The sequence below is a fragment of the Salvelinus fontinalis genome, chromosome 22, assembly GCF_029448725.1.
Source record: "Salvelinus fontinalis isolate EN_2023a chromosome 22, ASM2944872v1, whole genome shotgun sequence".
NCBI lineage: Eukaryota > Metazoa > Chordata > Actinopteri > Salmoniformes > Salmonidae > Salvelinus > Salvelinus fontinalis.
Window position 1 is genome coordinate 30,637,353 of NC_074686.1, and position 13,756 is coordinate 30,651,108.

The 13,756-nt window shown below is 41.9% G+C and overlaps 1 pseudogene; it reads right to left on the bottom strand.

Annotated features, from left to right (window-relative positions):
- Positions 1–13,756, bottom strand: part of LOC129820191 (syndetin-like) — a 331,482-nt pseudogene that overhangs the window by 172,949 nt on the left and 144,777 nt on the right.

Below are 13,756 nucleotides of genomic sequence, written 5' to 3' on the forward strand. Positions count from 1 at the left end.
AAGAACAAAACCACCTATAATACTCGTCGAGGCACAATACCACTTACGATGCTCTACGAGAAACAAAACCACCTATAATACTCTACCAGGAATAATTGAAACTTTAAAGGGAACTTAACTGAACTGCAGATTGTGTATGCTCACTTTCTCAATGTGATCGAAATCTAGCGACACAATGCTTTCGACTGAGCTTTAGCAGTTCATATTGAATACAAGCTTGAGGTTATGAAAATGTGTTAACAAGAAAGGAACCATTTTGGATTTGACTAATCCCCATTGATAATACAATATTAATTTTCAAGATACATTGGTGTATTAATTAAAATTAAGACAAAAACAAACAATGGGTTGATTGTAATGGCAGAACAAAAAAAAACTGATGATGAAATCTGAACAAATAATAGTCCAGTCCACTTGTATGCAAGCACATTTCCATAAAAGTTTGTCACTTGATAAAAGCGAGCCTATTATCTCCTTAATATCAGTGTGCTAATCACGCAGAGCTCTCCAAAGGACAACACGCAACGCCCATATCACTCTCGTCTTTATTTTTCATTACAGTAGCGGCTAATATTGAATATAATGAAATGTCAAGTGCATCAAAGTGTTAAGCACCACCGCAGCGGGTGTAAACTCCATACCGACACGGCCCCCTCCATTAAACTCTGTTACGACCTCTGACGTGACTGTTAGGGCGACTATAAACCACTTAACGTCCCCAAATGATAATGTCCGACTTTAATCGCTGCTCCTATTTATTTCCTCACTTGAAATGACTCCGTGTGGCGACGGTGATGACACGTGATACCAGGGGAACTAATGGGATTCATATTAATACTTGGTGAGATCTGATGGAATGGCAGCAGGCGTTGTGAAGATGGATCAGTGGATAGTGATACAACGTTCTGGTGGAGAGATGCAACAGCGTAATGGACAATGTGTGTGGCAGACAGGGAGTTATGGAATGTGTCACCTTCTGATTGAAATAACCTTAACTCACCCTTATCAACAAAGTTGTGGGTGCTTACAAACTGCTTCGTTCTGCTTCATTCTCCTTGACAAACAGCAAACATAACATACCAGCTACAGGACTAGGACCTAGAAACATGTGAAACATCTGGAACTAGGATGAGGCACTGGGGTGGTTCGACATGGCAGACTGATCTACAAATGACCTTGCGTCATAAATAACTACTCATTATTATTTGTAGATTAGTCAGTCATTCACAATTTACCCTCATCAATGCATTACGGATTTGATGCTCTCCAACATGGCCACTGCTTACCCCATTGGAGGCCAGCACGTCCTCAGTCTCCCCATCCTTGTTGTCGATGTGCCTCTCAAAGGGGTTCCCCTCCTGGCTGAAGAGCTCAAAAAAGGAGACAGGACTTCCTGGTCCTGACTGGACAACATCTGTCTACTGGGAGACACTGAGGGGTCCGGCACTGACCCCTGAACTTTAACTCCTGCAGGGAGAGATACGGGATGCGTCCCAAATGGGCCCTTATTCCACCGTAGGGCACTATATGTATAACAAAAAAAGAAGTTGTGCACTATATAGGAAATAGGGTGCCATTTGGGACGTAGCCTTAGTTTGAGGCCCGTCCACAACAAGGACGATAACTATAACAATACATTTTTTGAAATCTTTCTAATTCAAGTGAACAGGAGCATTCACACCACAACGATAACTACAAAAACAGCGTAAAACGATAACGAGAGCTATCGTTTAGATCACTTTAAGAGCGATTTTCTGCCTGGCCCTCCGATGATAAAACATTGACAACCAATCAAAAGCGTCTTCTATTGAAGCGCTCTCTAGGTGTGCAAGGCTGCTCAGAGAGGAGAGAAGGCAGAACGCAAGGTAAGCTTGCCTGAATAACTAGGCATGTGTGAGCATATTGGTAGCCACTTTACTTATAGGAAGACTTCAGAGAATGATGATCCACGACAACCATCGCATGAGAAGGCCATATTTTCCACATTTTATTTCCTACTACTAGCCTATCGAGGAGAGATTCCAGCTTGCTTTTGCTTGCTGAATTTAAAATAGGGAGTTTAAAAGGAGAGTGAGAGGTGTGATCAAAATACACCATATGAGTAGCCTGCCTTTCTGGACCTTGTAAACCCATAACTGATCCAAATGGTTGCATGATCAGGCCTAGGCTATATGCAGTTATTTTGGCATGAAGCATTCAAAACAGAATGTATGAGCGGTAATTAAAATGATCCTACATCACAGCATCTTACAGCCCTAGACAGGTAAATATTTATAGCCTTACTATTTAGCTAATGTATGGCCTAATATCCAGCTAATATTTAGCTTCTTACTTCAGCTACACATCTCTAGCCTCTCTTCCAACTGTTCCCGTGCTACGCTAGCCTCTCCGCTAATCCCCTTCTTGTGAAATCACAGGAAAAACTATAGGCTACAAAAGCTACAGGACATTTGTTTTGATCATTTTTTTCCTTTAGTTTATTTAGTAAATATTTTATTTCTCCATATCTTGAACTGCATTGTTGGTTAAGCACTTCACTGTATGGTCTACTACACCTGTTGTATTCGGCGCATGTGACAAATACAATTTAATTTACAGTATTTTTAGAATTGTTATACTCGGCCCAATAGCCTTTTTCGAGAAGATAAGCAAAGTTTTCTCTTGCTAATTGCTAAATGTAAAATAAGCCTAGGCCAAATGAACTGTTGCACAGGACAGACAAATGAGCACAGCGAAAAAGAAGATCCAAATGGGTTAACAATCAATAGAAAAATGGAACTCACTTGCAAACCACTTGATCAACAAGACAAGCAATTACATGACTTAAAAGATGTGCAGGCTAAACAGCGTTTATTGTTGAATAGACACATTTAAATCGGAGATTCTATATGATTTTTTATTACATGTACAGTGCCATCAGGAAGTATTCATACATCTTGAATTATTCCACATTGTTGTGTTACAGCTTGAATTCAAAATGGGTTAAATATTTTTTCTCTAAACCCTCTTCACACAATACCCCATAATGACAAAGTGAAAACATGTTTATCTATATTTTTGCAAATTTATTGACAATGAAATACAGAAAAAATGTATTTACATAAGTATTCACCCCAGTCAGTAAATGCTAGAATTACCTTGATTTGCGATAACAGCTGTGAGTCATTCTGGGTAAGTCTCTAAAAGCTTTGCACAACTTAATTGTACAATATTGGCACATTATTCTTTTTTAAATTATTCAAGCTCTGTCAAGTTGGTTGTTGATCATTGCTAGGCAGCCATTTTCAAATCTTGCTATAGATTTTCAAGACGATTTAAGTCAAAACTGTAACTAGGCCATTCAAGATCATTCAATATCGTCTTGGTAAGCAACTCCAGTGTATATCTGGCCTTGTGTTTTAGGTCATTGGCCAGGCTACATGGCGCCGACAGATGGTCGCCTCGCTTCGCGTTCCTAAGAAACTATGCAGTATTTTGTTTTTTTATGTATTATTTCTTACACTGTTACCCCAGGAAATCTTAAGTCTTACTACCTACAGCCGGGAAGAACTATTGGATATAAGAGCAGCGTCAACTTACCAACATTACGACCAGGAATACAACTTTCCTGAAGCGGATCCTCTGTTTGGACCACCACCCAGGACAATGGATCGGATCCCGGTAGGCGACCCAAAACAACAGCGCCGCAGAAGGGTTTTCTGGTCAGGCCCCGTAGACGGGCACATCACTCACCGCTCCCGAGTATAATACTCGCCAATATCTAGTCTCTTGACAACAAGGTAGACAAAATTCGACCAAGGGATGCCTTCCAGAGAGACATCAGAGATTGTAACATTCGCTGTTTCACAGAAACATGGCTCACTCGGGATACGTTATCAGAGTCGGTACAGCCACCTGGTTTCTTCACGCATTGCGCCGACAGAAACAAACATCTCTCTAGTAAGAAGAAAGGCGGGGGTGTATGCCTTATGATTAATGAGTCATGATGTGATCATAACAACATACAGGAACTCAAGTCCTTTTGTTCACCTGACCTAGAATTCCTTACAATCAAATGCCAACCGCATTATCTACCAAGAGAATTCTCTTCGATTATAGTCACAGCCGTGTATATCCCCCCCGAAGCAGACACCCTAACGGCCCTGAAAGAACTTTAATGGACTCTATGCAAACTGGAAACCACATATCCTGAGGCTGCATTTATTGTTGCTGGGGATTTTAACAAAGCTAATCTGAAAACAAGGCTTCCTAAATTTTATCAGCATATCGAATGCGCGACCCGGGTTGGCAGCATTCTGGAACTTATGCGACGCATACAAAGCACTCCTTCGCCCTCCTTTCGGCAAATCTGACGACTCCATTTTGTTGCTCCCAGCCTATAGACAGAAACTAAAACAGGAAACGCCCGTGCAAAGGTCTGGTCCGACCAATCTGATTCCAAGCATCAAGACTGCTTCGAAAACGTGGACTGGGATATGATCCGGATAGCCGCAGACAACAACATTGATGTACATTTGAAGTCGGAAGTGTAATTACACCATAGCCAAATACATTTAGACTCAGTTTCACAATTGCTGACATTTAATCCTTGTAAAAATTCCCTGTCTTTAGGACATTTAGCATCACCCCTTTACTTTAAGAATGTGAAATGTCAGAATAATAGTAGAGAGAATGATTTATTTCAGCTTTTATTTCTTTCATCACATTCCCAGTGGGTCAGAAGTTTACATACACTCAATTAGTATTTGGTAGCATTGCCGATAAATTGTTTAACTTGGGTCAAACGTTTCGGGTAGCCTTCCACAAGCTTCCCACAATAAGTTGGGTGAATTTTGGCCCATTCCTCCTAACAGAGCTGGTGTAATGGAGTCAGGTTTGTAGGCCTTCTTGCTCGCACACTCTTTTTCAGTTCTGCCAAACATATTTTCTATAGGATTGAGGTCAGGGCTTTGTGATGGCCACTCCAATACCTTGACTTTGTTGTCCTTAAGCCATTTTGCCTCAACTTTGGAAGTATGCTTGGGGTCATTGTCAATTTGGAAGACCCATTTGCGACCAAGCTTTAACTTCCTGACTGATGTCTTGAGATGCTGCTTCAATATATCCACATACTTTTCCTTCTCATGATGCCATCTATGTTGTGAAGTGTACCAGTCCCTCCTGCAGCAAAGCACCCCCACAACATGATGCTGCCACCCCCGTTCTTCATGGTTGGGATGGTGTTCTTCAGCTTGCAAGCCTCCTCCCTTTTCCTCCAAACATAACGAAGGTCATTATGGCCAAACAGTTCTATTTTTGTTTCATCAGACCAGATGACATTTCTCCAAAAAGTACGATCTTTGTCCCCAAGTGCAGTTGCAACCCGTAGTCTGGCTTTTTTATGGTGGTTTTGGAGCGGTGTCTTCTTCCTTGCTGAGTGGCCTTTCAGGTTATGTCGATATAGGACTCGTTTTACTGTGGATATAGATGCGTTTGTACCTGTTTCCTCCAGCATCTTCACAATGTCCTTTGCTGTTGTTCTGGGATTGATTTGCACTTTTCGCACCAAAGTACGTTCATCTCTAGGAGACAGAACGCATCTCCTTCCTGAGCGGTATGATGGCTGCGAGGTCCCATGTTGTTTATACTTGCGTACTATTGTTTATACAGATGAACGTGGTACCTTCAGGCATTTGGAAATTGCTCCCAAGGATGAACCAGACTTGTGCAGGTCTACAATTTTTTTTCTGAGGTCTTGGCTGATTTCTTTAGATTTTTCCCTTGATGTCAAGCAAAGAGGCACTGAGTTTGAAGGTAGGCCTTGAAATACATCCACAGGTACACCTCCAATTGACTCAAATTATGTCAATTTAGTGTATGTAAACTTCTGACCAACTGGAAATGTGATACAGTGAATTATAATTGAAATCATCTGTCTGTAAACAATTGTTGGAAAAATTACTTGTCATGCACAAAATAGATGTCCTAACCGTCCTAAAACTATAGTTTGTTAACAAGAAATTTGTGGAGTGGTTGAAAAACGAGTTTTAATGACTCCAATCTAAGTGTATGTAAACAACTGTATACGCTGATTCGGTGAGCGAGTTTATTAGCAACTGCATCGTGATGTTGTACCCACGTTGACTATTAAAACCTTCCCCAACCAGAAACCGTGGATTGAGGCCAGCATTCGTGCAAAAATGAAAGCGCGAACCACTGCTTTTAATCATGGCAAGGGGACCGGAAACATGACCGAATACAAACAGTGTAGCTATTCCCTCCGCAAGGCAATCAAACAAGCTAAGCGTCAGTATAGAGACAAAGTAGAGTCACATTCAACGGTTCAGACACAAGACGTATGTGGCAGGGTCTACAGTCAATCATGGATTACAAAAATAAATCCAGCCCCGTCGCCAACACCGACGTCTTGCTCCCAGACAAACTAAAGAACTTCTTTGCTCGCTTTGAGGACAATACAGTGCCACCGACACGGCCCGCTACCAAAACCTGCGGGCTCCTTCACCGCAGCCAACGTGAGTAAAACAGTTAAACATGTTAACCCTCGCAAGGCTGCCGGCCCAGACGGCATCCCTAGCCGCATCCTCAGAGCACGCGCAGACCAGCTGGCTGGTGTGTTTACGGACATATTCAATCAATCCCTATCCCAGTATGCTGTTCCCACATGCTCTCTGTTCCCAAGAAAACTAAGGTAACTGAGCTAAATGACTATCGCCCCGTAGCACTCACTTCTGTCATCATGAAGTGATTTGAGAGACTAGTCAAGGATCATATCACCTCCAACCTATCTTCCAATTTGCTTGCCGCCCAAATAGGTCCACAGACGACGCAATCGCAATCACACTGCCCTAAGTCATCTGGACAGGAGGAATACCCATGTAAGAATGCTGTTCATTGATTACAGCTCAGCATTTAACACCATAGTACCCTCCAAACTCGTCATTAAGCTCGAGACCCTGGGTCTAGACTCCGCCCTGTGCAACTGGGTCCTGGACTTTCTGACAGGCTGCCCCCAGGTGGTGAGGGTAGGTAACAACATTGCCACCCTGATCCTCAACACTGGGGCCCCCACAAGGGTGCGTTCTCAGCTCTCAACATTATACTTTGTATTTAGGACATAAAGTGAATTTATTTTCCACATGTTTTGCAGTTTTACTTTCGCACCTTACTGCAAACAGGATGCATATTTTGGAATATTTGTATTATTTTATTCTTTTCACTTCGTCAATTAGGTTAGTATTGTGGAGTAACTACAATGTTGTTGATCCATCCTCAGTTTTCTCCTATCATAACCATTTAGCTCTGTAAGTGTTTTAAAATCACCATTGACCTCACGATGAAATCCCTGAGCGGTTTCCTTCCTCTCCGGCAACTGAATTAGGAAGGACGCAGGTATCTTTGTAGTGACTGGGTTATTGATACTTCATCCGAAGTGTTATGAATAACTTCACCATGCTCAAAGGGATATTCAATAGGTGCCCTTCTTTGCGAAGCATTTGAAAACTTCCATGGTCTTTGTGGTTGAATCTCTTTGAAATTCACTGCTTGACTGAGTGACCTTACAGATAATTGTATGTGTGGGGTACAGCGATGAGGTAGTCATTCAAAAATCATGTTAAACACTATTATTGCACACAGAGTGAGTCCATGCAACTTTTTATGTGAACTTATTTAGGCTTGACATAACAAAGGGGTTGAATACTTACAGACTGAAGACATTTCAGCTTTTCCTTTTTAATTAATATGTACAAAAATTCTAAAAACATAATACCACTTTGACATTATGGCATATTGTGTGTAGGCCGGTGACACAAAATCTCAATTTTGTCCATTTTAAATTCAGGCTGTAACACAACAAAATGTGGAAAAAGTCAAGGTGTGTGAATACTTTCTAAAGGCACTGTATTATTTGCAGTTGTCACTATGACAACGAACACACCCTGAAGCACCGAAAGGTCTGTGTTACTACATTATTGGGCCTACAGTGTGAAGTAGGATGCGTTGATTAGTTGATTGACAGGTGTACTGCAGAACGATAAATATGGTCCGCTGGCGTGGATGCTCGCCAATGTTTATAGTTACGTGTAATTTATGGTTAATGTTACAGTTATCCTCCTTGGTGTGGCTTTACGACATAGCATTCATTGATGAAATCTTTGAAATCAAAGCAAAAAGACATGAAAGGAACACTAGGTATACTTCAAATGGGACAGGCTAATGAAAACATATGAACACCGTGCTCACCTCCACCTCATACAAACTTCAAACTGGGTGCTGGATCCTCATTTATAATCCAAAGAACAGAAATAAGACAGCACTACGGTAAATAACCTGAAATTGACATTTTTATTGCTGCACGAACGTTTGGGGTATGAGCCCTTCTTCAGCTTGCAAGGCAATGGCAGTCAATGTCACGGCAACAAGACCTCACAGGTGGGCATCATTATAAATTCCCAGGCAGTACTGGCCCAATCAAGAGATCGCCAGAAAAAGCTGCGGGCGAAAAGTGAACATCAAATAAAGACAGACACACAATACAAATACATTATGATGTCATTACCTAAATGTTTTATGATGTCATTACTTAAATGTTTGGCCTATTTAGAGCCTACTACAAACAAAAAATAAATTGAAAATGCCCAAGCGTCTATCCAATATGTCTCTGGAGAAGTAATTTATCCCTCTCATATATGGATAGTTTTATCATGGTTGTGAATGGATGCTCTTATGATCACATATCCTTGTCTTAAGTTCCCGTTTGGTCTTACCCACATAATACAAGTTACAGGAACACTTAAGGAGATATACAACATATTTTGTGATGCATGTTATTCTAGCATGAAACTTTATCCTCTTACCCGAATGGGGACAGATAAGAGAGTACCCTTTGATCATGGCATAACAGCGGACACAGTTGTGACACGGGAAATTACCATGATCGGGGAGGATTCACACGCTTGAAAAAATCTGGGGTCGCTGTGTAATATGTGCTAATGTCTATTAACCTCTTCCTCGATCAACCTTGAAATAGGACTGTAGGTGGACACCAAAGTTGCAGAGGTGGGAGAGGGATTCCTTTAACGTGTTTGCAATAATGCATTCCACTCCATTTGTCTTACTCTCTCTCTTAAGGCAATTGTCCAATAATTCTTGTTTATACCCTCTTGTTTTGAATGGTTCACATAAATCTTTGGCATGCACCTCAAATGATAAATCAGAGTCACAAATGCGCCTAGTTCGAAGGAGTTGTCTATATGGTCAACTACAGGCTGATCAAATCCACAAGTTTGCAATAGAGGAATAATGGAGTTAAATACGCCTAGGGCATTAGTGGCTATGACAAAATACTAGACAGAGACGAGAATAACTAAAAGAATACTTGGATATAGGACAAAAAAACGAAACCCGAGGCCGAGCGTCACCTTTACCAGTGGCAGAACAGAGGCATGAACCAGTTGCCCGCCTGTAAATAAGTCACACCACAGAGAATCTCCAGCTAGAACTCTGCCTACCACTTCCTTATTTTGTTTGTTAGATTCCAAGCCATTAATCTTTCATGAGGAGATTATAGCGGGACCCTGGCTTCCCTGAGGGTACCTGGTAGAAGGCTGGCAATATCACTCGCTCTCTCACTCACTGCATTATTCATATGGTACTGTAGTCCTCAGATGTTGCTTACAGAATGAATGAATCCTAAACCGTACGTGAGCTAATTGGAGCTGCATGGATGTTAAAACAATCCCATAAACCTGCCTGCTAATGCTGCATGTTTAAACATGTAGATGACATTATAGGACAAGTTGTCTATACAGATTTTCTCTGTACATAAAAACCAAAAAATGCATTGTTTACAACATCAATAAGCCTGCATATCAAGGATAGAAAGAATCAGAAATACTGTACACAAGCATTGGTTAGGCTACATGGAGCTGAGTGATGTTGAAGTTAGATTTGACAGGACACCGTTCCCACGTCTCGTTCTCCAGAAACATCCGCAACTCCTCCAGGCGTGTCCTGGGCGGGCAGAGAGAAAGAGAGGGATGAAGAGAAAACAAAGAACAAAAGAAAGAAAGATGAAAAACAAAGAAAAGAAAGAGACAAGAAGAAGAGGGAAGTAGTCAGCGTTTGCCGATTAACGACCCGTTGCCATTTACATTCTAGCACAAGGGCTCCTGTTCCAGATGAAATGCATGGACTCAAACAGAGCAGGGAAATGCCATGGTGGGCACGGAGGGCAGTTTGTAGAGGGAGAAAGGGCATTCAGTACTCTGCTGTGATCATGGAGGCACCAGACACACCCCCCAACCTCCCCCCGCTTGTGAGACCCCCCACCTGACGCCTCTCTCTTGGGGGTCAATAACAATTCATCCAAACGAAATGTCAGTGTAAACATCAAACATTATAGGGTCCTGGTCCCACAGCTTACAGGTGTTCGAATACATGGACCAACTTATCTAACAACACCGACCAGTTACAGGGATTATTACGAGGTGTTAGAAAACAGTGTGCCAGATAAGTTAGTCATGTAACACCTTTTGTATTCAGAATAAGAAACTTGGTATTCAAGCACACACAGTGGACGGGGAGTGCCGTCAGTGCACAAGACATACCAGATATCTAGAAGCATCTCTTGAATCATTCTAAGTTATTAGGGGACAGAAAAAGTAGCTACAATGTCATATCCCCTGCTAAGCCCGGGGGGGAACAATATACACTACCAGTCAAAAGTTTGGACACAACTACTCATTCAAGGGTCTTTATTTATTTTAACTATTTTATACATTGTAGAATAATAGTGAAGACATCAAAACTATGAAATAACACACATGGAATCATGTAGTAACCAAAAAAACACTCATATACTTGTCCTCTTGCTCATTTGTGCACCGGGGCCTCCCACTCCTCTTTCTATTCTGGTTAGAGCCAGTTTGCTCTGTTATGTTCTGTGAAGAGTACACAGCGTTGTACGAGATCTACAGTTTCTTGGCATTTCTCGCATGGAATAGCCTTCATTTCTCAGAACAAGAATAGACTGACGAGTTTCAGAAGAAAGGTCTTTGTTTCTGGCCATTTTGAGCCTGCAATCGAACCCACAAATGCTGATGCTCCAGATACCCAACTAGTCTAAAGAAGTAGTTTTATTGCTTCTTTAATCAGACAACAGTTTTCAGCTGTGCTAACATAATTGCAAAAGGGTTTTCTAATGATTAATTAGCCCTTTAAAATGATAAACTTGGATTAGCTAACACAACATGCCATTGGAACACAGAAGTGATGGTTGCTGATAATGGGCCTCTGTTACGCCTATGTAGATATTCCATTATAATCAGCCGTTTCTAGCTACAAAAGTAATTTACAACATTGACAATGTCTACACTGTACTTCGGATCAATTTGATGTTATTTTAATGGACAATTTTTTGAATTTTCTTTCAAAAACAAGGAGAGAAAAATAGTTATGTAATCAGACCAGTGTTCAAACAGGGAAACATTCATAGAACTTTGGCAAACATTCGCTAACTAGGGGCGAGGTGCCTCACCTGTGATAGTTCTTGAAGTAGATGACACTTTGTCATTTAATGGACTCCTGTAGCAACTCGGACTTACTGCCACAGAACTCCTCCCCCACTTACATCAGCCTGAGAGGGGGAGGGGGAGAGGGAAAGAAAGAGATAGAGGGGGGGTAGAGAGGGAGAGAAAGAGAGAGGGGGATAGAGAGGGAGAGAAAGAGAGAGGGGGTAGAGAGGGAGAGAAAGAGAGAGGGGGGAAGAGAGGGAGAAAAATAGGTAGAGTGGGAAAGAGAGACAAATGAGAAGCAATGCAAAATTAGATGGAAAGAACACAAAAGCGAGGAGAGGAAAGGAAAAGCATCTGCCAGCAGCTTCTGAATAGTTCAATGAACCCCATAGAGTTACTTCACAGCCATGTGGCCCCGAGACCGATCCCCGAGGAACCCCTATTCTCTCTCCCCACTGGCCCGTAAGGACACAGCCGACCCAGAAACCCGATTCTTTAATTGACAAGCTTGTAAAGAGCCAAACTATAACTTTGTTCTGTTGGCGGAACAAGCCGATTCATTTATGCCCACGTAACTCCCTCTCCGCTCTGGTTGTGGTTCTTTTAAAACAAGGGGTTTCACATGGACTAGGGGGCAAGGCGGAAGGTTTAGGCTTTCGGTCCACCTCGTTCAAACCAATCATTGCTAATGAGGATGTGGTCCTAGAAATAGAATTACTAGAACGGGGATCCCCATTCAAGTCAATGTTCCATGATGGGTGGGCCGGCGTTCATATTGAGTGTACCCAATTCTATTTCATTATATTTCTATATACCTGCTGATAACATCCAGCACCACAATGAAGTCATCGTATTTGAAGTTGGACATGTCTGTCCCAAGCAGATAAGCTTTCACTTTCAGCTGGACTTCCTGAAGGGAGAAGGGGAGCAGAATACTTGTTAGAGAGAGATATGGGAAGAGGGAGAGAGAGACGAGAGAGAGAGAGTGGGAAGAGCGAGATGAGAGATGAATGGAAAAGAGCGAGAGAGATGAGAGATGAATGGAAAAGAGAGAAAGAGAGGAGAGATGAGAGAGGGTAGAAATGAAAGAAAGCTTGTGTTCAGACCTGCCAGATTCGAGTGGGGCCATGTTCCAGCTTCTTCTTCACATAGCTGTGGTCAACAACCGCCTCTGCAGTGTCTGCGGCACCCGTCTTATCTGGGGACACAAATCACACACTGATTCATAAATACACCACACTTTAGTACCAGGCCTTATTCTGTCATCTGTTGTTGTGTTATTAATAGTGACTCATCATGTCAGTTGCTCGTTCAGATGTATCTGGAACTGACACTGGAACAGATTGGATTGGATTCACAGATGGCAAATTAAAATGTAATTGATATACAAAAATAGGGGAAAATGAAAATATGGTGTCCTTGCAATAGGAGAGTAGAAAACATGAAACTAGAAACGAGTGTTTCAACCTCCATCTTAATAGAACCAGTGATACCTCTGCTTTACAACCTCCATCTTAATAGTACCAGTGATACCTCTGCTTTACAACCTCCATCTTAATAGTACCAGTGATACCTCTGCTTTACAACCTCCATCTTAATAGAACCAATGATACCTCTGCTTTACAACCTCCATCTTAATAGAACCAGTGATACCTCTGCTTTACAACCTCCATCTTAATAGTACCAGTGATACCTCTGCTTTACAACCTCCATCTTAATAGTACCAGTGATACCTCTGCTTTACAACCTCCATCTTAATAGAACCAGTGATACCTCTGCTTTATAACCTCCATCTTAATAACATACACATATTCCATCTCCATCTTCGTAGCAGTAACAGTGTCATCTTTGCTTTCCCACCCCGTCATACTAACAGGAATTTTCCAACCCCATGCAAACAGTAAAGTTGGCATTCATCCACATTAGCCATCATGCTACTGATGATGAGCCCCACGGCCATACCCTCCTCATTAGCCTCAGTATTTCCTCTGTAGATGATGTGATGACAGGAACAGAACAGCGGGAGAAAGACATTGTCATTCAGACTTTGACACTAAAGAGGTCACAATGCCTTTCTCTGCCAGCCCAGGCATCCGTCCCCAGGGAGAAGAAGGGAAGGACAGAGGAAGAGGGAAACTGCCTTAGATCTGAAGACTTGTTGTATATGAGGGAATGTTGCCTATCCTCTGCAGTCAAGGCTGTGAGTAAGTGGCTGACTGCGTGTAGTAAGTGGCTGACTGTAT